This window comes from Oreochromis aureus, linkage group 18, assembly GCF_013358895.1.
Source record: "Oreochromis aureus strain Israel breed Guangdong linkage group 18, ZZ_aureus, whole genome shotgun sequence".
NCBI lineage: Eukaryota > Metazoa > Chordata > Actinopteri > Cichliformes > Cichlidae > Oreochromis > Oreochromis aureus.
In genome coordinates this window covers 28,534,549-28,558,799 of record NC_052959.1, presented here as the reverse complement: position 1 = coordinate 28,558,799, position 24,251 = coordinate 28,534,549, and the positions used below count along the sequence as shown (strand labels likewise).

Sequence of the window (24,251 nt, the reverse complement as noted above, 5' to 3'; positions counted from 1 at the left end):
TGATACACTAAAACAGTCATCACTCATCTACAGCCCCACTTGCCAGATCTGGTATTATTCAACATTTTTTATAATACTGAATTAAATCCACAGCACTTTAAGCCCTACACTATCTGCCATATGCACACAATGATTTTTTGAAAAAAGGAAAAATGCAGGAAAATTTCAAACTAAAGGTGCAGTTCATACAAAATCAATGAAATGCATCCCAAAGCCTTTGCAGCAGTTTACAATAATTTTGTCAGGGGGTGGGTCTGTGATTGAGTTTTATTTTGTATTTTCATTTCTTATTATATTGGGAATGTGTTAAGTTCTTGGGTTACTATTATTAGTTAGGATTTAGTTGAGTTTCTTTCTAGTTCTTCTATAACTCCTGATTTAAAGTCTTTTCTTGTCTTCAGTGTCAGTATGTCATGTATTTCTTGTCCACGTGTGTCATGTTGTCTAGTCGGTGTCATAATGTCTACGTGTCTCCATGTTGAATGAATGAATTGAAATTTTATTTCAGTCAACAACAACAACAACAACAGATTATAATTTTACATAAAAGTACTCAAACAGCAACCGAAAAAGGAATAGGCTGAAGCCTAAGGCTTATAATTATCCTATCCCTTACCCCCATAGAAATAATCAAATCCTTAACCAAGAAAATAAATAGCATTGATAAATAAGTTACATAACAGTTTGAAAAGAAATCAATGATAAATCAATAAATTAAATCAACACAAAATTTTTTATCAAACCAAATTTCTATAACCTTGTATAATACAAATTTTTAAAATCTTCCTGAAAAATGACAAAGAAAAACACATCTTCAGTTCATCATTAAGTCCATTCCATAATTTCACTCCCAAAACTGACACACATCTATACTTAACATTGGTTCTCACTTTAGGTATTTCAAACTTATAAGACCCCCTCAAATCATATTTTCCATCTCTCAGTTGAAACATACTTAAAATACAAATTGGAACATTCTTTTTCATCACTCGATATATCATTTCTAAAATGTTAGAATATATAATGTCCATGAATTTTAACATAGATAATCCTACAAAAAACTGGTTGGTGGACTCCCTATATCCAACTTTATTCATTATTCTAATAACTCTTTTTTGCAATTTAAATATTGAATCCAAATATGTTTTGTATGTGTTCCCCCAAATTTCTGAACAATAGGTCATATAAGGCAAACAAAGGGAAGTATACAATAAATAAATGTTTTATTTTGAAAGTCTTGTGTTTCTATGTTCACTGTGCTTAGTTTTACTCTTCCCCTGTGGCGCTATTATGTTTATTTGTGTCAGCTGTGTCTCCCCAGGTGTTTCCATTTGCCTCATTACCCTTCTGTGTATTTAGTCTGTGTGTTTTCATTCAGTCTTGTCAGGTTGTCTGCTTTCTTTCCCTCCATGTCATGTCAATTTTCATGTACTTCATGATTATGCTCAGGTCATGTTTTTCCTTATCATAGTTTCTCGCACGTTCCTGTTCAGAATCATATTGGTGTCTGTTGTCATAGTTACCACAGTTTAGTTTCCCCCGTTGAGGCTGTAGTTTAGTTTTCGCCCCTGTTCGCCCTTTGCTTTATTTTGCACTCATGTATCAGCCATAATAAACGGCTCGCTTTTTGTTTAAGCTTAGTTTTTTCTCCTTTTGGGTCCTCCTTCTCACTCCCCACACAGTCTGCTTCAATTTTGGTGTGAGTTCCCTGTCTGTATGGACCAGGCCCTGTAGAAATGTGAGTACAAAAAAACCCAATGACAGCAATGTGTTTTTCACAAAATCATGCCAGATCAAGCCATAAAGAAAAGAAGAAATCCACAAGTCTTAACTTAGTCAAGTACTAAACAGCTTCATGTACAACTTTTTGTTTTCATTGCTTGAAAGAGAAAAGCATCCACCTACCCCTGATGAGGCTTTTGCTCGATAGCATGAGAATACTGATGGTGTCCCTTTTGGCAGAGCTGTAACGTTAGCTAGCTTCATGCTTCTTGGTTGGTGGATGTAGACAGTTAACAGAAAAAAGTTCCTGCCTGAAACATTTCTCAACAAGCTCTGTGGATTTTTAACAACACTGTCATGACTTCTGGAAAGAGACATTGCTGCTGACTTTTTCAAATGTATTTTCTTTTCTTTCTTTTTTTGTTGTTGTTGTTGCTTTGAGCACCAAAAGACTGTTTCTTTTCTTTCTCTAAAAAAAAAAAAAAATCCTTTTCTAGTGCAGGTACTTAATTTGTCTAGAAGGTATGCAGGGAGCGGAGGGGAGCATAGAGGTCTCATGGGCATTAAGCAGCAGGGTAAACAAGCTTCAAAGCTCAAGCAGAAGCCTCAGACTTGACCTAGGGTGAATCGCAAGTCATTAGTTACATGCCAGGCAGCATCTGGGGTAATCACACCAAACACCATGGGCTTTATCACTCTGAACTCCACACACTATGAGCAAAAGCAACAGGGTGTAGCATGTTGGAAGAATCCCCTTTTAGAATGAGAGAACACCTCCTAAAATAAAACAAGGAAGAAATGTTACACTTTTTAAATTTAGCAACTTTTTTTTCTGCTCTTTGCTTCCAGCAACAGTGTTTCTGTTTGTTCACTGATTAAAGGAAACATACAATGTCCTTTCTGATACCTGCAGCTCAAAGCTTGTCTCTTGAAGACGACAGCACAGCATTTCTCCAAATTTGTGTTTCATATTTTAAATGAGATTTTTGTTCAAAACTCTGATACGTTTCAATTTTATTGAAGATGTTCGCTTCCCGGGAATAACTTCCATGCTCCGCATAGACCAGATAAGATGTGGTTGTACAGCATACCGAGACACTTTCATAGAAATCCATCACCACATTCTCTTATCATTACAGAAAATCACTGATTTATTACAGGCGGAGAATGCGTGCTAACCTGTCCCACTATCATTTTGATCATGTAATGACAAAGTACAGTGATGAAAAACTCAAAAGGTGCGCTTCTACCTCCAGCCACACAAGCCTCACAGCTGAGCCCATCATTCCCCACTGCAGCTTCTCTGGTCATCTGATGATAGATAGCCATGTGGCAGATGTTTCCGGAAGTACCCCATTGATAACAGTCCCATAGGAGCCCCTTGATTGGAGTTCATCCCCCTCCCTCTGTCCCACCAGCTCATTCATCACTGGCTGAAATTAGAGGCTGCCCTTGAGTGTCAGCAACCAAAGTGTTGATGGAATAGGTGCTGATGAGATGCACTGATTTGAGTGCTGCATGGTATCCTGAGAGGGTGAGGGATGATTGTTTATGAATTTATGTACTCGTGCAGTAGATGGGGTTGTATTTTCATCTAATGTAATACACCTGTCAATCTGGAGCAGCAAACGGTTATAGTTTTAGATGTTTATTTATGTAAAGTCTGATGTGGCAGTTTCACTTATCGGCAGCTGGACTTGGTGGAAAACGGTGAAAAGAGCTACATTATATGACATGTTTCAGCTGAATGTACTGAATGTGTAAAGGGAGCAGTTCAAACACAAGTGAAGCTCAAGTTTGTGAAATTGCATAGAAAACAATAGAGGGGAGTGATTTGATGGATTGTTCCAGCATTAGCACAGATGCATAGGTTGTACTGAATCGTGATGGTGAAGTGGGAGTTCAACCAGAAGCACAATGCTTTGTGTTTACAAGCCAACGCACTTTCCAATTCTGACTTCACATGGTCATTAGTTTTAGGCAATTTAATTCTGATGTCTAAAGAAAGAAGATCAATCATGAGTTACCAATTTTCCTTTACAGGGCAGGTGGGGTGGTGGGGTTTCATGGTGACTTGGAGGGATTCCTATTGACTTTACTGGACTCTATGAGACTCTTGCATACAGGTACCTATCAAGTGCAAGTATGGGTAGATATGAGAGTGAAAATAACAAATAATGACAGGAATCATTTGGTGTATTTTTGTGCATTTGTGTGTCTGCTTAAAGCATCACTTTGAAAGCTTTTGGAGAATTCTCAAAGGAGAAAGGACATAAAAGAAAAGCCATATTTCATCTGCCTTAATTTGATGGAGGAAGTTAGTGGGCAGATGCTTGCTTGTATACAATGATGCTGTCTTTAGCAGACCAAAACAAAGGCACAAAAAGGCTGCATGTTGTAAAAAGGAAAATCATCCTTAGTCTGACTTTTTAATTTAAAAAAAAAGTACTGTAAGAATATGGCAGAATAATCCAAAGTTCAAACAGAAAATCTGAAGGAAGCAAGAAAATGAAGCAGTGGGAGACACGGGAGTAGGAGGGGGGAGAGCCCGATAAGGTCATTAAGACTGAGGAAAGGGACACACTTACTAAATATAATAAGACACAGGTAAATTCAATTAGATAACAAGACAGGGACTCAAAACACAGCAAGCCACATAAGGAAGTAATATGAATGGGAAGTAACTGAAAGGAATGTGGAATACACAGAAACAGAGGCAGGGAAATGCAGAAGAGAGTGGGGAGAATGGAAACACATGAGGAAAGAACAGGAAAACAACAATGAATTATGTAAAATATTAATTACGCTGTAAACCATGACACAAGATTAACAAAACTAATGAATTAATTTATGTATATATATTACATTGATTGCAACTGTACTGAGTGCAGCAGTCAGATGAAATTAGTGGGACACTGTGCCAGTGAGTAAATATTGGCACAGTAGCCGATTATTGCAATTTTATCTTGGCAAAAAAAGTAGGTACAAAAAGCAACAGGTTGTCTGTTTGGGGTATGACACACAGTTCTCCATTTCAGTTTTGTATTTTTATTAAGTATCTCCCAAATGGCTCTCTTGTACCTGTATCTGGATGCCAACGTGCCCTTTTGATTGGGATCAAGTACAAGCTTGAGGCAGAAATAAAAACCTAACCCTGTCTATAACGCTGCTGTGGTTGTGCTCTGTATTTTTGTTTCTGCCCCTCAGGGGAGTTTTACCACACTACCATTTTATTGGGTAGGGTGGTTACCAAAGTGTTGACTTTTGACTTGTTTTTATAGTCCAACGAAGCCGACTCATGACTGCTTAGACTGCATGTGTCTGATGAACCAACAACCTATGTTCTCTCTTCTAAGAACTGATCAGTCAGCCTCCAATAATCACTTTATGTCCAAGAGATTCAATCACATACACACTCTTGAAAACTGAGCCGGTTGTGATGTTTGTCCTCATCCTGGTTGATGTTAGCCGACCGGCCATGCTGTTAGACTGACCTTCCGGGTATTTTGAACAAAAACCACCTCACCGTAAAATGCCCCCATCAATAATGATATGAAAACACGAAGTGAGAACCTGTGGGCCGCCCGGTGTAAGTGTGTCTTGCCGGGTAGATAATGCTGCCTTTCTAAGCAGACAAAGAGATCTGCCCTCCGTGTGCTGCTGCTGTTCGTATTTTCAGACGCAGTGTTACTCCTCTGAGGCTGTTCGACGGGGTGCAAAAAGCATTCAGCTCTGAAGGATTTGAGAAACAGTGCAATCGTCCTGAATTTAAATGGGTTCAGGGCCCCGCGTACAGATGGCTGTGTACACAGCCAGATACGCCGTTCAATAGTTCGGAGCCCGCTTTTCTCTCTCTCTAATCGCACCCTCTCTTTTTCTCATTGCTGTCTTCGCGGCCTCTTTATCACTGCACTTCTTTACACACCTTGTACATGTAGACTGAAAAACACACATCCCGAAGCACACAGTGTTTTACTCCATTTCATTCTCGTTGCCCCACATCTGCTTTCTCCTCTAATTCTCCGTCCCCTCTTATTTCCCAGGACTGAGGATCCAGATAAAGAAATCGTTTTCCTTTGACCGTCAATCACGTTGACGTAATTACACAAACCAGAAATAACGTTTCTGTCTTTGTTTCTTTCTTACACGTCCTTTTCCCCAACCTTCTTCCCTTTCCAGGCTTCTAAACACTGAGAAATGAGATAAAGAAATCACTTTTGGGGGGAAATGGCCACAAAATAGCAAGCGTACACCTCAAGCTTTCCCTCAATCCACCATTTGACTTGTCTACCACCCTCAACCTATTGTTCTTTCTCAAACACACACATGTCTGAGCACATTCCCCTAAACATTTATTTCCTTTGCTCCACATTGCAGCACAAACTCAAACTGTGAAGATAAACTAGCCTGCAGTGTCAGAGTCTGACACAATGAAAGAATGCCATGCTGCAGAGCACCACAGTGATAGATTAAGACCAAAGTACCAGATTAAAACAAATGAGGACCGGTGAAGGCTTCCAGACATCTCAGTTTTCATCTGATGTAGCAGGCCACCCGGGGAACCAGATGCTGGGAATTTTGAACAAGAACAACGCTTTTGTTTAATTGACACAGTGAAGCTCTATTTACATTTAATCACCATGATTTTAAAATGCATTTCTTTCTTTTAGCTGCTGGAAATAAGGCTAGAAAAGCACTGTGGCCATTGCTAAGGTTTGGTTACAGTTATGTAATTGCTCTTTGACAAAGTATGGCAAATACTGATCCTGGTTTTGGGATCAAACCTGCCTGTTGTTTGCATGTTCTCCCTTTGCCTGCCCTTTTTTAATCCAGCTGCTCTGGCTTCCTCCCACAGTCCAGAGACATGAATCTTAGGTTAATTGGCCATTCTAAATACTGGATGCAGGAGAAGCTTGAATGATTGCCTTTTTGTCTGTGTTAGGCATATAATCAACTGGCAACCTGTTCACGGGGCACTGTGCTTCTGAGAATACAGCCGTGATCCAGTCAGATGGATGAATCACAAAGATATTTGTGCCTTAGATTAAGATTTTGTAACTATATTTGTTCGAACAGCCTACGCACAGAGCATTTAGTTTGTAGTTCTGGGTGCCGTGTCTCATGAGCTCTCTCAGCGATGTGAGGAAGGTTGGGCATTTCATCTTGAAAGACCTGAAAGTTTAATGGAATTACATTAAAAAAGATGAAAGAAGAAGAAGATATTTACTAGGATGAGAAGACATATGAAATTTGAGAGTAAAAAACGCTTTCAATATTAAGATTGAAAAGCTCCAGTCTTGATGTGTGGGTCATATTTCTCCATTTCTCATACATACTTAAGCGCTAATTACTCTCCTATTAGTTACAAAATGGGCCAATAGCTATAATAGTTACTTATAGACTTATTTCAGTACTTTAAATCCATGTTTAATGATCATATTTTCTAATACAGCGCAAAGTCCATGTAAACCTGTGATTTATATATTTTCTTTATTCTTATTTTTTCACATTTATTGTACAGGCTTCACGGTGGTCCTTGCATTTGTTTGTTTCTTGCCTGGCACGAAGGGAAAAGACATTTAATCCAAACAAGTTAATTAGGAGGGAGATAGCATCAGCGCAAACGAGGCTAATGAAATAAACACTGTCCTAAAAGAAGAGATTAGCAATTAAGCTATTGGAGCGCAGAGTCATTTATGTTCCATTGTGCTGTCTTTTAATGTGGCACAGTAATGAATACTGCTCCTGCTTTTATATCTGTGTGAATGCGTGTGTGTAATATATGAGTGTGCGCTGTTGGGTAATGATAACCCACTCTTGCCTATTTGTTTACCAGCCTTTGTTTACTGAAGGACAATATGACTATTTTCTGTTTAACATCCACAGTGCTGACACTCAGTGTGCAAACTATCCTGTACTTCCTGTATTTAAGATGATGCCGTGTGATTAGACGAGTGGTATGGATGCACGAATTTTTTTCGTATGCGTTTATTTGAATGATTAAAAGCAGAAAGGACGTGCGCGCGTGTGTGTGCGCGCGCAAAATCCCTGCACCTGCACATTGTATACAAAAGCCTCTGTCACTATGTATCGTTTGCAATGGTGAGACAAAGTGCATGTGCTCTGCCTACAGACAGTATGTTACATTCATGAACACACACACACAGAAAACACAAACTGCTCTCGGCTGTGTGTGTGATTCATGCGGTCTGGTCCTGTTCTTGCTGATGAATGGAGACCAAAGGGCTTTGTAGCAACCAGGACACATGGTAACTCCCCCTCGACTTTATCTGCAACAACACCATCTATAGAACACATCTGTCTATCTGTCCAGCGGTGGCTGGGAAAGTCGTTAACCCAGAGACCCTCTGGGCTCCTGAGAGCCACTGACCAGACAAAGATTGAGAATAAGAGAAAAAAATATTAGGCTGGAATTTATGAAGTTTTTACCTTTCTATAGAAAATGCATTTAATAAGAGATATACACCCACCCACCATGTTTTTACTGTAGGTATACCTGTTAGATTACTGGCAGCAACTCAGTGCATTAAGGCACGTAGACATGGTCAAGATAATTCGCTGAAGTTCAAACTGAGCATCAGAATGAGGAAGAAATGTGATTTAAGGTGATTTGACTTTGAAGGTAGCATGGTTGTTGGTCCTAGATGGACTGAGTATTTCAGAAACTGCTGATCTGCTGGGATTTTCCTGCATAACAATCTAAGAGTTTATAGAAAACGAGCAGAAAAAATATTCTGTAACCTTCTTGATGCCAGAGGTCAGATGAAAATGTCCAGATTGTGTCAAGCTGAAGGCAAAATTGTTGATTATTATTGCTTCATGGTAGGGAATCTAATATATGCATTGGCAAGTGAACATATGCTATGATTATATTGTTGTTATATGCGCTCAATAGTATGTTAAACAAGCAGATATGTTTACTATTCATATTATGTTTACAAAAAATTATTTTAAACATACAAAGCCTGGCACATGTTTTAAAAATGTGCATGTTAATGCAAGCAGGTTGTGCACCTGTGTCACTTTTAGCAGCGTTGTCATCTCTGTGAGCACTCAGAATTATGCATGCAAGGTGTTTGTGTTGTGGAGTATAAGCCTTCGTGCCGACTCTCTTTCTGTGCTTATCTCATCTTTTAGCGGCTTATTTTAGAGCGCCGGTGCCTGTGATTGTATGAGTTTTGAGTATTCATACTGGTTGTGAGTTTGCATGTATAGTAGCTGTCTCTGCCTGCTGGGATTTTCTAAGCTGTATTCACAGAAAGAGTGTGGATGAGAATATGTTTTTGGCTCCTTACACTTTGTTGTATTATTTAAAAGATAATGCAAATGTCTTATAAGACATAATTTTTCTGCTAAACAACCAAGTATCACTCAAAGTACATGAAATGATCTGCACGTTTGACTGTATTTGTAAAGATTTACATCCCTGTTTGCCACTATGCACATCCCCGAACATATAGGTCATTACAAAAATATGCTAAGGTAGTGTGTTACCCATTCAGACTGTATAGTATGGGTGTCTACTCAGGTGTATCCTAACGTAAAAGACAGTTGCCTAGGCAGAAGTCATCCCTCATGTCCTCCTCCTAAACAATAGCCTATTGTGGCACACAGGCAGACTGACAGATTCAATATAGGCCCTGCAATAGAAAGCAGATTAAGTCACTGCATCATTGCTTACGGCTCCTTTTAGATGCCATTAATTGCTTTCATCATTGGCAGCCATTCTTTAGCTTGAAGTAAAGCGATGTAACAAAAATGAATCCTTTAGCAAGAATGGATATCGCCATTTCAGAAGTGGTTGCAGAGCTCATTTACCATCCTTTTGTGAGGAGCATGTTTTTTACTATAGTGATAAATAATGAAGTTATAAAGTGTCACCAACAATAAAATAAACATTGTGGCAACCATGCACATAAGTTTAGTACACAGTTAGCCTATAAAACCAGCCAAATATGATGCTGCAATAATGTTAAAACCTATAAATGTTAAACTTCTTGGTATTTTTGCTTTAGGCTCAACTGCTTCAATAGAGCATCTTTGTTTATAAGAAATGCTCTGATGGATGCAGCATGTGCATTTAATAGAGAGAAAGAGCCAACTGTGGTTTTCTCTCGCTCTCTTTTTTGCTTGTTTTTATATCACTTGACTGACTCAGTGCTGTGACAGCTTTTGGCTGTTGGTTCTGTCATGATATCATCATTCTGGGATTGAGGGTCATTCCTGGCATGCTTTTCCAACTGTGCTTCAGAACAAAAAGCCACAAGGGGACTTTCAGACAGGCTAATTTTGATGCCAAAGTTCGTCCAGTGCCACAAACTTTGAGTGTTTATCAGAGGAAGCTGTCGTGGGCCGGGTGGTGGTGAGGGGAACAAAACCCCCAAATGTGGATCCATAGAAGAATTATCCACCTAAATTAATGTCCCTGTCCTGAAGGGTCATGAGGGCGTTGCATTAGACTTATCGCTGTGGCCAAAGTTAACAAGGATAATAAAAAAAGGCAACAGAATTATCCAATTCCACTGTAAAGTACTGTCCAATCAGTTTTCCAGCACTTGGGCGAATGTGAGCAGAGTGTATACCCAATGTACATTTCTGCACATGTGCAGCCATAACATGCACATGTATGACAGATGTCTGACAGATGTTGTGTTATGCTTCAGATCATAAGCTGCTCCTTTTCTTCTTTTCTTCTACAACTTAATCTTGATTTTGTCTGTCCTAAATATTTTTCCCAGAACTGTACAGACTCTTTTAGATGTTTTCTGGCAGCCTGACCTGGCCTTCCTGTTCCTAACCCTCTATATTTCCATCTCGTGGTTATAGACCTTGATAGTGATACACCTGGCTCCTCAAGGCTATCCTATACTTGGTTAGATGTTATCACACTGTTTTTGTTAACCATGTAAATCTGTCATCGTGCACTAACCCTGCTGTGGTCTTCCAGATCTTTTGATGTTGCAGAAGTGCCCAGTGCATTTTTTCTTTTTAAGAATTCACAAGGTTGTTGGCCTCTGCTGATGTTTTTGCTGTCTCTCTGATGGATTTATTTTCAGCCTAATGATAGCCTCCTTCACTTGCATCAACATCTCTTTGGATCCAATGTTGAGATTTCCAAATGCAAGTTTAACACTTGGATTAAACTTCAGATTTCATTTGTTAGAAAACAACAAATGAACAGGCCTCACTTGGCAACTGCTTGTCAGTCAATTGTCCAATTATTTTTGAGCCTCTGAAAAGTGGGACTGTTTAAAAATCCTAAACAGTCAGTGCAATGCTTTTGTTAACCACCTTAAATTAAAACTGTAAGTTAAAATCCACTGTGGCGAAATACAGAAACACAATTATAAAAACTTGTCATTGTCCAAATATTTATGGGCCTAACTGTATTCATATACACCACCAAACTATTGTTTATACTAAGCTCCCAAGCTTGTATTCATACGTCTTCACACATATAACAGGAACAACAAGCTGAGCGGTGGGTTTATTTCACAGTATTAATATCTTTCTGCAAACTTTTATCTTCCAAACAGTAAATTAAAAGGCTTGAGTATCAGGTTGAGCTGTACTTTTATGATTAATGGCACTACTTTGTGAGTCACTCCATGCAGCAAATAACCACAATGGTAAAAGCTGTGGAACGCACTGCAGGAGATTAAGAACTATAAAACTAAAAGGATGACGGAGAGAAAGGCCAGACGTGTCTTTTGGGGTCTTCCTGTAGCACCCTGAAGCCACTGGTTGTGAACTGAAAGAGAGCTCAATAATTTAAACTCCGTCATGCCAAATACTTCATTTTCTCTTCCATTAAACTCATTTTATTCTGTTCCTTCATCTACATTTAATTTGCTTGGCCTACATTTGTTTTGCTCCAAGACTTTGACTGAATTCCTTTTGCTAAAGGCAACGTGGGTTTCTCCGAAGTTTATTCAAATTTAATAGAATCGTGGCATCTTGATTTTTATGTAAAAATACCCTCCTCATATCGAGTTTGTGTTTTTTTTTTTTTTTTGTTTTTTTTTTGTAAAGCACATTGTGTTCTGCGTCCTGATCGGCTGTAGACCATTTTCAGTCTTGCTCCTGCGTGTCTCCTGTACAGTACAGAATGTGTTCAGCTTGTCAAATTTACATAAATCTTCGCCTGCAGAAGACAAAAGTGTCGACGTCAAAGGATAATAAGGTGCATTAAGTGAAACCAAACAGTCAGATAAGTCAAACTTCTTGACTTATCTTTACTGGAAAAAGCTCATTCTTCTTGCTTCCTCCACCTCCGTACCATTGATTCATTAATGTTGCGTTCTCTCGTAGCTGCTCTACAGTATTCCCATGTTCTGGACCTGAAAACAGGGTTTGATCTTTGGTTTCATTCTATAATACTGGACTTATTTTTCTACGAAGGTTTGAACTTGTGTGTTTAAACAAGAGAGAAACGTGTGAAGATGTTCATGCCTGTCTGAGACAAGTGTATAAAGTGTGTAGTGAGGGGTTTTACAGCATCTATAATAATTGTAAAAAATAAAGTTCACTACTTCGCGCATTTCATCTATTGCAGGTTATTTTTAGAATGTAACACCCGCGATAAACAAGGGACCACTGTAGTTTTTCCCTATCCTCGGTGAGAGTAGTGACAACTAGCTGTCCCTTAATTCTACACATACACCTTATTTAGTAGACATCTTATTTTTGATCATTGCTTCTGTTGTAATCTGCTAGCAATGAAAAGATTTTTGGTTTCTTCTTGTTGTTGCTTTTACTCTGAGTGCTATTGATCAGTCAGCTTTGAGCAAGGAATCGTTGCATGCAGGTAAACAGTTTGCTTAAAGAATAAAAGAGAAGTGGCAGAAGACCAATGCCAAAACCACTGGCTATCATCTGATAATTTAGTTAATTTCTCTCAGTTGTTAAAAATGTATCTGAAGCAGTATTGACTTTTTCACCTTATTGTTCTGCACTAGTAGCAGTTGTACAAGTGACCCAAGTCTCCTTTCGTAAACAATGACCAACAGACAAGAACAGAATTGCCTACAACATCAGACTCACAAATGGATTCTAGTAAGACTGATCATTACTTTTCTCTTGTTTCCTCTTGTTTTTCTTTCTTTTTCCAATCCCTGTCTGTGTCCTGTGTGTACAGTTTGTACTTTTTGTTCCTTACCTCTAGGACAGCGGGTTAAAAGTGCCAGATATCCTGCCAAGCTTGGGCTGAAAGTCAGACGTTTTTTCATAGAATTTACTCTATTACGTAACTAACTCACTGTATGCTGAACTCATAGCCTGATCAGGACCAGCATATGTTCAGAGTTTCAGTTTAAAATCAGGTAGAAGAGCCCACAAGTGTGATATAGATCCTCTGCTAGGAGGATCTGTGTCACATTCTCATTGGATTTTACATGTATTCAGTTGGTGATGCTGGAAGTGTAAACAAGATTTTATGTCTGAGTTACACTCCTGGAATTTCAGCTAATAGAGCTTAGATTAGAAAATAGATCACTTGAACTTGCTGGTTACTTATCAGCAAGAATACCAATGCAATCAATAAAAATAATTTCCTTTGTGTTGTCAAAGGGTTTTCTCCTTTATTAGACTATGTTACTGTAACCATTTTTTCAGTTTGATTTTCAGTGTGTCTTTGAATTCAGCCCCACTGTAGGTTGAACATTTTAATTTGATCAAAAAATGGCAACATATTATCCAGTCCATATCAGTGATGGATATCCAGCATGTTTTTTCCCTTTGAGATGTGATGTGTTTTGAAAGTGTTCCTTTAATTTTTTTAGACAGTGCATTTGACCTTTATATACTGTAGATTAGGGAAAATCCAAAATGAATTCAAACATGTGCACCTATTTCAGTTTTTAAAGAAGTTAATACATGCTGCACAATCGTAACACCCTGGAAAAAGAAGAGGTCAAAGAAACCTTTAAAAGCTCCAGATTACCATGACATGCGAGTGATGAAACCTTTGACCACAGCTGTATATAAGTTGTGTGTGGATGTCTTTTTGTTGCACCAGTTATATATAAATGTGTACAGCTGGCACAGCAAAAACACATTTTCAAAGTCATAGAAGAGCCGAGACATCAACTCCCGATTATTTCCTATGCAGAAAATCTTCATCTTTTCACTCTTCACATGAACAGCAGTGAGAAATATTGAGTGTCTTAAGACTTGTCATCTCCCTTACTTCTCAAACATGTCTGCTGAATTACAATGAAGTCATTTTGGCTTTTGACAAAACAGAGCCTAGTGCAGAGCGCTGTTGAGTAAAGTGAGAACCAGTGGGTAGCATTTCCCCTTATTCTCTTTCATCCATGAGAAATGAAATGAGAGCAGAGAAAGCACCCTGAGAGGTGAATGGATATTCTGCCACCTGCGGCACAGACCATGTCGACTGTTGAAAATAACTATATAGTACCAAACGCCATTTAGATTCTGCCTCAGAGTGTGACTGTTTGATGAGACGCTGAACCCCGGTGACATTAGATCATCATTTTATGTTGCTACTTTCATTTGAGCCTCTTTACAGCCGAAACAGTATGAGGTCTGATGGATTCTTTGATGCTCTGTATATATGTTTCTGTGTGGGGTTTATTCTCTCTTAAAAGTAGATTTTTTTTAAAGGGGACATTCCACACTTTATTTTCTGCCATGCATATATTAATGCGATGTTGGATGCTTATTTATAACAAGGCCAAACTTTCAGATAATGAGGCCCAAACCTCAGGCTTCATATTTCATTAAATGTGCCGTGGCCAACAGTTTTACTGGAAACTTGGCACCAGTGGCCGTGGATATCCTTAATATGGTCATTTGAGGCTGGCTGCTAGTACAGCAGCCCCACGTTCCTTCTACTGAAGCTTTCGGTTTACAAGAAGTTGTTATGGTCCTGGATCTGCTACCCTGTGATTTTGAGTTTTTTGTGGACTTTCTAGTTTTCTTTGTGTAAATGTGTGATTCTTTGTCACAGTCCAGGTGAGCTGCTGGAAATTTCCACTGGGTTCCAGATTCACCTGTGTCCACCAAGACCTGCGTTGTCTTGTCACCGCCAGTTCGCCAACTAACCCATGTTGGTAACAGGCTCTTACGCTCTATGCTATTGTCTCAAGTCCACCTTGTTCTCTTGTGCTGCAGTTTTCTGGTCACGTCACGGCTCATCCCTCAGGCTTTGCTCATTTCTCGGACTCCAAGCCATACTCTCTGCTCTTCACACTCCATCCCTTGGAAAGCTTCCAGCTCTCCACCTGCCTGCCCTCCTGCCACCTTTTGCTCGCTGGACCTCCCAAACCCAGGTCAGCCATTCCACTCCTCTCAGCTCACCCGGAGCTTCACCTTCTCCCCCCAAAGCTACTCCAACTCCACCTGCAACTGCTACCACACCCGTTTCCGGCCACGACTCAGTTCACCTCGTTAGTCCCGCCGGGGCCTCACCCTTCACCCTGCTAAGTTATATATTGTATACATTCTAAGTTTTCCACATTTCTTTGCCAAGTTATTACACTGTGTTTGTCACTAAGCAAAATAAAACTGTTAAAACTACTGTCGTCTTCGGACTCGGTTCTGCACTTGGTTCCAGTTTTAGTACAAGCTTCCGGGCCCCCTTTGACATTCTTGGTTTTCCTTGGGTCTATTTTCAAAATCCTTTTTTGGGGGGTGGCATATTTTCGATGTCGTTCTGCCTTTTTCTGTAAAGTCTTCATCAGTGGTGTCCCCCTTGTTTGGTTATTTCCTCTTTTATTTTGGTAACCTTTGTCTAGTGTTGTTTAATGGTATTTAGTTTATTTCCCTTGTCCATTTTTTAAATGTGTTTTTTTAATGCGTTTCCCGTTTCCTCTTTCTTCATTATCTTGTGTTTTGCATAATCCTACCTCATGCCCATGATAAATTTGGATATTTTTTTTTTCAAACGGAGTCATTCTTTTTTACTAACATATGGATTTAGGGCGTGTGCACGTGATAAATCTTTTAATCATCACTGAATTAAGGTTAAGTACTAGATTTGTATATTAACAGTAACATTAGTACCATCCTTTATATATCACAGTATTCATATAACTGATGATTAAATCTGTAAACATTGTAGGCTTTTTTAAATCAGTTTAAGTAAAGAATCTCCTAAAATACCATTATTTGTGCACCAGGAATGTTTCAGCCAAAATTGAGGTGGTTTAAGAATTACATTGGATCCCAAACATGCGTGTGTGCATGCTCTGTAAAAGATGGATGAATAAACAATGATAATAAATACTTCAAAGTGGCTCCGTCCCCACTGTAGCAGACTGTGCTCTATAATAAAACAGCCTTGTGATTTCATCCGCTTTTATTAAATTTAGTTGCAAATCACATATGAGAACAAACATGTGTTACCTTGGCAACTGTTGATCACACTTCAATCCCTTTATTATTCACATAGAAGAGGTGCCATATGTTGAATGCATTCCATCGCTAACATTTTATGTAATCTGAGACATCCTGTTTTATTTCTTGTAGGTGAAAGTAAGGTTGTTTTTACCCCCACACCTCTTTGGATAGGAAAAACACAAATATTTCAAAGATTGAGATATTGTCCATCAGCAGGCAGGATAAATCCTGGCATGACCAGTTCTCACCCACAAGATTAATATGACAAATTATTTGCCAAAGGCTCACAACTGGCACCTTATTCCATACTGACTTTTCTTCTATGTTTATCCTTAGTTCTGTTTTATCTTTTAAAATGCTTTTTCTAAATGTTTTGTGCACAGTGACTTCTATTCTTAAGCTATTTTTTTCAACCACAGGTAAACCTCTGTAACGTCCACCGAGAGTAAACAGATGGATGTAACTTTGAGGTCTGAAAACTGAAGCCAAAAAAGTAAGTGTTTTAAACCTGCATTCTATTTAATGCCCATCAGGGGGTAACTCTTGTGGCTGCAAAATGACTTCCAGTTGTATACCTCTCTATGGGCAAACAGCCCTGGCTTTCTTCTTTGCTCTGCAACCTCACTAAACACTTTCCTGATGACTTTATGACCTAGATTTGGGTTTTACTGAAAAGAAAATTAAGTCAATTTTATGACTTATGATCCAAGAGTCACAAAGGAGGATTATTCTGGGTATTCTCATTGGCTAAAGGCTCATCACTAGCCAATGAGTGTGCGGTTTTATACAGGGAGTGCAGAATTATTAGGCAAGTTGTATTTTTGAGGAATAATTTTATTATTGAACAACAACCATGTTCTCAATGAACCCAAAAACTCATTAATATCAAAGCTGAATGTTTTTGGAAGTAGTTTTAGTTTGTTTTAGTTTGAGCTATTTTAGGGGGATATCTGTGTGTGCAGGTGACTATTACTGTGCATAATTATTAGGCAACTTAACAAAAAACAAATATATACCCATTTCAAACCAGTGAAACCAATATAACATCTCCACAGTCACAAATATACATTTCTGACATTCAAAAACAAAACAAAAACAAATCAGCGACCAATATAGCCACCTTTCTTTGCAAGGACACTCAAAAGCCTGCCATCCATGGATTCTGTCAGTGTTTTGATCTGTTCACCATCAACATTTATGCAGCAGCAACCACAGCCTCCCAGACACTGTTCAGAGAGGTGTACTGTTTTCCTCCTTGTAAATCTCACATTTGATGATGGACCACAGGTTCTCAATGGGGTTCAGATCAGGTGAACAAGGAGGCCATGTCATTAGTTTTTCTTCTTTTATACCTTTTTGCCAGCCACGCTGTGGAGTACTTGACTGTGATGGAGCATTGTCCCATGAAAATCATGTTTTTCTTGAAGGATGCAGACTTCTTCCTGTACCACTGCTTGAAGAAGGTGTCTTCCAGAAACTGGCAGTAGGACTGGGAGTTGAGCTTGACTCCATCCTCAACCCGAAAAGGCCCCACAAGCTCATCTTTGATGATCCAAACCAGTACTCCACCTCCACCTTGCTGGCGTCTGAGTGGGACTGGAGCTCTCTGCCCTTTACCAATCCAGCCACGGGCCCATCCATCTGGCCCATCAAGACTCACTCTCATTTCATCAGTCCATAAAACCTTAGAAAAATCAGTCTTGAGATATTTCTTGGCCCAGTCTTGACCTTTCCGCTTGTGTGTCTTGTTCAGTGGTGGTCGTCTTTCAGCCTTTCTTACCTTGGCCATGTCTCTGAGTATTGCACACCTTGTGCTTTTGGGCTCAGTGATGTTGCAGCTCTGAAATATGGCCAAACTGGTGGTAAGTGGCATCTTGGCAGCTGCACGCTTGACTTTTTCTCAGTTCATGGGCAGTTATTTTGCGCCTTGGTTTTTCCACACGCTTCTTGCGACCCTGTTGACTATTTTGAATAGAACGCTTGATTGTTCGATGATCACGCTTCAGAAGCTTTGCAATTTTAAGACTGCTGCATCCCTCTGCAAGATATCTCACTATTTTTGACTTTTCTGAGCCTGTCAAGTCCTTCTTTTGACCCATTTTGCCAAAGGAAAGGAAGTTGCCTAATAATTATGCACACCTGATATATGGTGTTGATGTCATTAGACCACACCCCTTCTCATTACAGAGATGCACATCACCTAATATGCTTAACTGGTAGTAGGCTTTCGAGCCTATACAGCTCGGAGTAAGACAACATGCATGAAGAGGATGATGTGGACAAAATACTCATTTGCCTAATAATTCTGCACTCCCTGTAGTCGCACCATTCTTTGCTTGTTTGAAAAAGAAGAAACACTCAGTTCAAGTCTTCATAACAGGACTTCACAAAACAATGGGTGATGTCAACATAGCTTTGTTCACCTTTTATACTCTCTGGAGTATTATTAGGGTCAGACTACACAGCTTTGCCTTTTGAGATGGTCAGATTAGATGGTTAAGATTGGCCACTAGACACAACCCTTGCTTATTGTGCACACACGGCAGCACTGACCAGTCATTTTTTCCAGTAGAGTTACTGAATACAGTTTGACATGCTTTTGGCTGTCTATCAATATTGTGTACAGAAAACAACAAATTTCAGTCTTAAACTGTTTTTTTTTCTTCCAATACCACAGAGCTATCAGATCACTCTATTTTTAGGTTTGAGTCAGAGCTACACACTTCCATTGATTGTTTGATCCCATTGTGGGATTTGTTGCTATCAGCCTTTATTGTACAATGTGTTTGCGCTTTATTAGAAAGGATCAAAAGTCTGTTAATTGATGCTCTTCTTCCTGATCTCAGCATATGGCGAGCTGCTGCACCGCTTAATGCTGATTCCCAGGCGGGTGATGCCTGGTGAATCACATACAGCACACACACCAACACACACTTACGCTAATGAACATGTCGAATGATAGATTGCAGAGTGGAGGGTCTCCAGGGACAAAGAGAGGCTCTTAAAAAGAACAGAAGAAACATGCAAGTGCGCCCATGTACATTTGTTTGATCCTTTTTTTGTTCCTGGACCGATACACTTGCATGTATTTACACACACATGCACAGATTTCATCAAGCTATCTCATCTAGGACAAGTATGCTCAGCTTTGTTCTGCCTGGTATTTGTTCCCAAAGAGAGCCAAGGTAAATTCATAACTAAAGCACTGTGTGTTCACGCATTAGCATATAAGACGGAAGCAGCGCAGGGGATGAGGAAAAAGGCAGAGAGATACACAGTCTTTCTGGTGTTTAAATTAGGTATTTGATGGTTCAGCAAGGGAAACGGCTGTGCCAAATCAAAGCATCTGAGCAACAAGTGGTGCAGGAGTGGAAGATATTTACCATGCAGCACAACAGGGGATTTTAGTCAGTCTGTCTGTGAAGTTCAGTCTGTTGTGTGATTTCTGCGCCTGATTTTTTTATTTTATTTTTTTTGATCAGAAACATTTGAAGCTGCTCAATGTTTTATTTCTTTGCTGCACAGCCAGATCCTCTGATGGAACTCATGGGATCAGAGTAAGGTCTCCTCTGCTTCTGTAAACAAGCTTTGCTGTTGTTCGCCGAGAAAGGTGCTGCTATTCGAAGTCGTACAGCAATTGTAATATTGGAAAGAAAAGCTGTTTGCTTTTCTTTTCTTTTTTAACAACTCACACAAAGGCGGTGACTTATCTAACTGGACAGCATGTGGCACAACAGCAGGTCAGAACATTAGCCACATGACAAATACAATTCCCTCCTGACTGACTTGATGATACTTGGCTGTGTGGAGTTTTGTCTCAGATTCCTGAGCTGATTTCAGTCAATAAAAAGACACCAAGCGAGGCAAGAAGATTGTTAACCAGTAGTGACCAGTGTCTTTTGGTCAATTAGTCATGGCGGTACTTTTCAGCTGGTCCAAGAGCACATGCAAGTAGTTATGGTGACCAGCTGTGGGTGTTGCATTCTCAACCTATGGGGGGACCGCTGCTTGCAATGAGATTATACAGGTCACATGCAGCTTGTGTGCAATGTGCCTCTTTAGTGTATAGGGGACTTGACTTAACTGGTTGCAAACTAGCTTTATTCTGATTATACTCCTGGAGTGGTAGTTAAAGTAGATGTAGGTGGCAGCAACATGTACATGTAAGTTGCTTTGAAGACTGCAAATTACTGCAAATGATTTCAGACCTGTTCTCAGACTGCAAAGCATCCATGTTAAAGCAACAAAAATGCAAGTTCATTGCACAGAGTCAGAATAATTCCAGTCATGCTGCAGTCTCCAACCACTTCTTTCCCTTGTTTGACTATTCTATTCCCATAACCATCCGTTTTCCAAAACCTAGGGTTTACCTGTGGGCCAGCAGTAGCTCTTGGTAACCTTTTTATATGGCTCATAACTTTAGCAAAGAAAGAGCACCTTACTTTGCTGTATACTTTGCTTTATTTGACGCATGCAGTGTCACAGTCTCGCTAAAATAATTTCTTATTTGGTACACTCAATAAACTGGTGGCTGAGTCTACATGTTATATGTATTGCTCTGATATAGATTTTATATATCGGTGCAAACAGTTAATTCAAAGCAATTTTCTTCATTCAAATTGATTTACTATTACATATTTCCAGAAAATGACAGCAACAAGGATACTTGTAACCATTACAAACACTAAACCCACACACAGCAGCTCCACTGACCTTTACGGCAAAACACAAAGAGCGCCCGAGAGCTTAAAGAATCACGGGAAATGTTTGAAAATCACACAAACATCAGGTTTATCCGACAGTCAGACCACTTAGCAGGTTTTCTGTCATTCAGAGGCCGCGTTGTTCCAGATCACTGACCCAGACTGTTGTGAATGTGAAAGAACATCATTTGTGTATTTTTTTTATTTTTGCTTTATCAGGTCAGCTGTCACTATTATGTATGAGCTTTGCTTTTCTTCTGATATTTATTAATTTCTCTATATGTTTTTGGACTTCCTTTAAAAGAGGGTGGTGTAACCACACAGGGTTTAACCCTTAATTCAAATTTAAAGTAATATAAAATGTTTCTGAATGTGTGTCTCAGAAAGATTTCTGATGTTATACAAGTTCAAACATGCTTTTATTTCATCACGCCTCAATTATTGTAATTCATTAATCAGTCAGCCTTCCTGCCAGGTCCTCTCTAAGGTTGGATGTAACACCGATTCTTCCCACTGGCTTCCTGTAAAGCTGAGGGTTCAGTTTAAAGTTCCCTTTCAGAGCTCTTTAAGGTCAGATGTTTCCCTGTATTCGTGAAGATGTATATAAATATGTTAACTCCTATGTCTCGGAACTGATCATGTCTCTGGTACCTCGGTTCAGGTTCAGGACAAAATCAGACTGTGCACTTATGATCTGTGGACACTGATGATACCTTTAAGAAGAAGCTTAAGATCCACTCGTGCTGGTTTGCTTTTATTTTGTTTTATCCATTTATTTTATATTGTAGTGTGGCTGTGACTTACATACAGCAGGTTATCTACTAATTGGAAGGTCGGTGGTTCAGCCTCTTGCTCCTTCAACCTGCATTTCAAAGTATCCTTGAATAATATACTGAACCCTGAATTGCCCCCAATGGATCCACCAGTGTGTGAGTGTTAGAAAAATGCATTTGTGGGAATGGGTGAATGAGGCTTGTAGGAAGAAAGTGCTTTGAGTGCTCAAATTGAGTACAAACTACTATATAACTAACAGTCCATTTACCATTTGTGACTTTTGTTCTTGAAAAGTGCTGCATAAATAAACTTTACCTACTTATCTACTGGTCCAAGAAGAGACATCTGGTTCTTTGGCTGCAAAATAGTTCAATATGTGTCCTCCAGCTCTCTTCTCTGTTTGCAAACAATGCTATGAGGATTGTGAGAGTGACCCAAAACATCAAAGTGGTGGGCCAGAAAGCAAAGCAATGACTTGAAACAAATCATTAAGCGAATGGGAGCCATAGATTCAGATGATTATTCTGCACAAGTAGGTTCATTGCAATTGATCCCCTTTACATTATTGAGTTATTTTTCTCAATGTAATTTGGTAAATTGATTGTTGTGGTTTAAACATTTTGGTCTGATTTCTTCAAATATTTTCGAGCCTGTAGCTTGTGTTTCCAAAATGGGGATATGGGGTAAATATCGCCTAGCTGCCACTCCATGTCAGTTAAAACGCTCTTTAGATCTACGTAGTTCTGCACTTGACACATGTTGTTGAGTGGTTTGCAGTCAATAGATAGTGATGTATTGACTCATATCCAGCAGGTTGAAATGCGTGTACATTAACCTCTGCGGGTTGTTTCAGAGTTCTTTCCCATGATGCCCCGCTGGGCAATCAATAGGACCGCAGACACATGACATTTGATGTCTCTGACAGTGTGTGTGAAAATACAATCGCAATCAGTCCTTTGCCCTTATTCTTTTTTAAAGGGCTGCTTCATGCTCTGAGCTTTAGCATCCAGCAACTTGGCACAGCCCAGCATGCGTTATATCTTAAAAAGCTGTGAGTGAAATGAGCAGCTGTTGTTTTTAAGGTTTCAAGACTTAATTTACACAGCAATGGAAAATCTACTTCACCCGCCTTTCTCTACATGATGTAATACTCTGTAAAAATTATAATTTCACCTCATGATATAAAAGATCGGGCATGATCAGAAAGCTAATCATGAACTTGATATTCAGTCTGAAGCAGGAAAATCTTGTTTCTTTATTACAAATATTCTTGAACACAATACATAACTCTCTGAAACTATTTGACATAAATCTTTTCCCCTTCATATACCCAATGAAATGAACTAAACTTGGTGACATGGAGTTAATGGATGGCTTCAGGCTGCGTGGATCCTCATCGTGACTAATCCTAATGACTAATCCGGTTGTAAATGATAGACCTGTCACTCTTTTCTTTACAGTGTGTCTCACACGGCCTATTTCTGTACAGTAATATTCACATGACTGCTTTTTAGAGCTATATGCGTTTATTTTTTCAGTGTTTACAATAGAAATAAGTTGTAGCAAGGAATACAATGACATACATTTCTAATATTCCAAAGCTGATTCACAGTGAAATTATTTTGTTTACAACTGTTTCACAAACAGGGGGTGGAGGACCCACTGCAAGTTGGTAGGAGCATGGATGACTCCCGAAGCACCTCCTACTTGATCCCCTGAGGGATGTAATCAAATGGCTTCTCCACATCCGTAAAACACATGTTGACTGGTTAAAATTCATTGTTCTTTCTGAGTCCAACGAATGGAATGGACTTTCCTCCCCAGGACGCTGGCACAGACCTTCCCAGAGAGTTGTATGATTCCCCCTTATCTGGAGCACACTCTCCCTTTCCACTTCTTGAAGACTGAACCACCACCTCCTTCTTCTAATGCAGATGCACCGTCTCTCCATGCAACATTACAGAGACGTGTAATCCAAGACAGCCTTACAACATGCACGGCCTTAACAAACTCAAGCAATTTGCATCCATCGTAAGGACTCTACCACCAAGGAGTTGTTTAGGAAACCTCAGTGATCTTACACCTGGTGATGGGTCAGTTGTCTCCTTGAAGTCAGCAGCAGGCAGGTCATTCTTCTCAATCACACCCTTCAGATCTAACTGTTGTTGCTGGTGTAAGTGTTGAAGTCTCCCAGCAGGACAATGGAGTTGCCAGTTTGGCAGCCATTGCACCCGGCGCCTCCAAGAACGCTGGAATTTTCTTTTGGCGCGCAAGCACAAGTGATACTCAGGACCGAACCTGAAGGTGCAGGAGAACAACCCTTCATCTATAAGGCAAAAAACCTAACATAGAGACAGCAACCCATGGAGATAGAAGTATCTTGTTGAAAGTCATGTGAGGGAATCCATGGAAAGGACTGCTTACAGGTGGAAATGGTTAGCCTGTCCGAATGCTGTAGAAAAATGCACTTATCAGTATCTCTAAAGTTAGTTTTTTAACATGTTTGATTCCAGTTTGTTTTAAATCTCCACATAAATGTCCGTTAACAGGGTTATGTATCAGACTATTTCTTTGCCAGAACCTGTAACTTCCCACTATTTTCTCATGAACGTGAGGTTGAGGCTATGATAATAAATGGCACTCTTTTGCATTGCATTCCTTCTTTTAATA

General features: G+C 39.5%; 1 long non-coding RNA gene across 1 annotated transcript; it reads left to right on the top strand.

Moving 5' to 3' along the window:
- Window positions 1-1,354: 1,354 nt before the first annotated feature.
- Window positions 1,355-24,223, top strand: LOC116331660. The gene is made up of 5 exons (XR_004200323.2): window positions 1,355-1,738; window positions 16,524-16,597; window positions 21,267-21,377; window positions 21,469-21,553; window positions 23,229-24,223. It is a non-coding gene; the product is annotated as an uncharacterized LOC116331660 (long non-coding RNA).
- The last annotated feature ends 28 nt before the right edge of the window (window positions 24,224-24,251 follow it).